Source organism: Schistocerca serialis, chromosome 4 (assembly GCF_023864345.2).
Source record: "Schistocerca serialis cubense isolate TAMUIC-IGC-003099 chromosome 4, iqSchSeri2.2, whole genome shotgun sequence".
In the NCBI taxonomy this organism is placed as follows: Eukaryota; Metazoa; Arthropoda; class Insecta; order Orthoptera; family Acrididae; genus Schistocerca; species Schistocerca serialis.
In genome coordinates, this window is record NC_064641.1 from 268,896,379 (window position 1) to 268,899,819 (window position 3,441).

A 3,441-nucleotide genomic window follows, 5' to 3' on the forward strand; every position below is an offset into this window, starting at 1 on the left:
CACATTGCAGATACATTTATAAACGTAATGCAGATTTTCTCCAAATGGCCACCATTTAACTGTTTCTTTAGGATATACACTACCTGATCAAAGCTAACCAGACACGTATTGTATTACTGGAGATTAGTATGAACTTGTCCTCTACTGGGGATACTTTCAATGAGGTGTGTGAATGTCTTTGGAGCAGTTACAGTCCATTCTTCCTCAAGAGCCTAAAACAGAGAAGGTAGTGATACAGGACACAGGGATCTGGAGCGATTCGACGTTCTAACTCATCCCAAGGCGTTCCTTTGGTTTCAGGTCGGAACTCTGACAGGCCAGTCCGTTGCAGATATCATTGTCTCAGAGAGACTACTTATGATCGGATGCATTATCATGCATCGTATCTGTACTGTTCCTCTACTGTACGTAGTACACAACGCCGTAAAATGTATTCATATTTTTCCGCATTTAAAGTTTTCTTAAGCTTGATAAGGGGACCACACCCTAACCAAGAAAAACGTTCCATACCTAAACACCACCCCCTCGTCACTATTGGCACTGGACATGATGACAGGAAAGGTTCTCCAAGCATTCGAAACACATACGCTTCCTTCGGATTGCCAGACGGTACAGCGTGATTCATCACTCCATATCACTCGTTTCCAACCATCCACTGTCGGACAATAGAGACCAGATTTGACACACCCCAGATCATGAACTCGACTTCAGAAGACGGCCAGGCCGGGCGCGGACGGCGGTTGCAAAACCGGCGGCCAGAGAGGACCAATGTAGCAGCGCCTGGCGGGCGCGGACCGCTGACGGAACACACGACACGGCGCGGACCGATTATGGAGCGCCCAGCACGAAACAGAAGTGGAAATCATAGTAACAGTCGTGAGAAATAGTACCCAGCATCTCAGATCGGGTCTGACGCCCCTCAGATGACGTCCACAACTGTTTGGTGACGGCCTAAACGGGCGCGGACGGCAGTCGGAAAATCCGCGACTAGAGGGCTCCATTGAAGCCGTGTCTGGCGGGCGCGGACCACAGAGGGAACACTCGACTCGGCGCGGACCGAAGACAGAACGCCCAGCTTCTTCCAGGGATAAATACTGAACTCGATCGACCCAAGGACCAGTCTCACGTAGCACTTGAAGAAGACAGCGAGTCACGCTGTTGAAATATCGTGCGAGAACGACGCGAATATCTGGCTGGATTCCCGAATATCCAAGATGTCACCACATCCTCATACATTGGCGGGTCCGCCTCTAGCGACATTTAGTGATAAATTCTGCATCGCATAGGATTCAGTAGCTCAAGTCCCATTTTCACATACCACCAAGATGAGTTGCTGTGACTGAAAAGCCTGGGCTAGCAGGACGTAGCGGATTAGGTTGTGAAAAGGGGCCAAAATGAGTTCTTGTCAGTTGCACTCAACATACAAACCATCCATCAACACACAATATTACAACAAGGGTGCAAAACACTCAAAACCTTAACTGACCTCCTCTGATTAACCTTAGATAGGCTGAAGGCCACACTCCTAATCCAAGACGCAAGGCCTAAGTAAGAAATTGACATAGAAGTTTCTACTGGAGGGGTTACCCACAAATATTTTCTAGATCTTCAATCTAAACAGGCTGAAGGCCTTAACACTTTAATTTTAATGGAAATCGGCTGGAGGCTGCATATTAAGCAATAAGAATTGTTTCAGTCCAACAACTGAAGGTCTTATATTAAAACAATTGAAGCAAATTTGGCTGAAGGCCCCATACAAAAACATCACAATCGTATTCCTTAAGGGCAAGACGAGATTATCAATTTAAGAGATGTTAAAACTCGGCTGAAGGCCACACATCAACACAATAATTTAACGGGTTAAGGCCATAAAAGATTTGATGTAAAATTCGGCTGAAGGCCCCTATAAGAAAACTAATTTCATGCCTTAAAGGCAAGACAAGAACATTCATTCAAGAGATATTAAAATTCGGCTGAAGGCCACACATCAACCAAATAACTAAAACTCAAACAGGGAAGTTACTATGTAACAGACACGGAAAGGCGCTCAGAAGTTCCAAAGGTCGGCCTGGAACAGTAACACTAACGCCAGTTTAGGTGAGACAGGCAGCCTGACCTTACGATCTCTTAATCGGAAGGCAACTCAACCGAGAGACAGCCGATCGACCAATCAGTCAAATCAGATCCGCTCCACACAACCAGCAAAACGACCACATGATTTCAATACGATGCCACACAGAATATTTGCGCCCACATTGACCAACAACACCCCAGCTGTCGAACCACAAGCCGTGCTTGACATCAACAACACGACGAGGAAAATACACTGCCTAAAATCACGTCAACAACCAGGGCAGGTAACCGGAACGTCAACAGGCACAAGCCAGAAGATACCGCTGGTGAACTTCGATAACAGGGAATAAATTAAATTTCACAGGAAGACGGCTGGAATCCTAGCCAGCTTAAATACAGACATGCTGTTGCTCGCGGGAATGTCCCAAAAGCGACAACCAGGATCAATCGAAGAAACGTAAACAGTTGAGGCTCGATAGTAAGTTAAGTGGGGACTCAACTTTTGCATGTCCAAGATCGGTGGGCGACGAACTTAGTAGCACTCGCAAGCAGCACCTCACACTCCAACCACGCGTGCACGCCGCCAGCGGCTCCAGCCTGACTGCGCGCAACGGGTACTTGCTGCTCCACGCCAACCGACCGACTGGACTGCTGCTCCATCCGCGACTGCTGCTCCGTCGCAACTGCACTGATGGTCCGTCTCCCACTCACTGACTTCCTTTGGACGGACGACGTCCTGGAGACACTGGCTCAGGCCCAACCATGCAGAAGGAACACAACCAACATCTCTGCACAGGAAGGAACCGATCCAAATACACCTCGTCGATGAGACGGCCGACCGAACGTCCAACCAACATTCGTTCCGACTGGTACTAGCTGTTCCCGACTGCTCTAATGCTGCGTCTCCGACTGCCTCCACTGCTGGCCCGTGTGCGACTGCTGCGCTGTGCCCGACTGCACTACCAACTCCAACTACTCCAGGTCCGAATTTCCGCCACGACACACGACGACCAGGCCTAAATAACAGCCGTCCAACAAACATAATACAGCAGGGCTAATATCGATACGCACTGTTGCTGCCACTCATGGGCAGGCAAGACAGCAATTCAGTGACACCAGTAATGGCTCAGCGTCCCTCCCCCCCCCCCCCCCCCCTCCAACATCAACCCGGAGGTGACATGCCAAAATGAAATAGACTGACAGCTCCTAAACGAAAGCAAGGACAACGGCTGAGTAGCGGCATGCGAAACACTCTCTCTCTCGTCTTATCTTCGATTCATCTCGTTCGACAGTTTGCTGTAGATTGAACGATTCATGGTTCCAGGATGGACGCTGCTCGTCAATATTTCCCTCCACCCATACATGCAC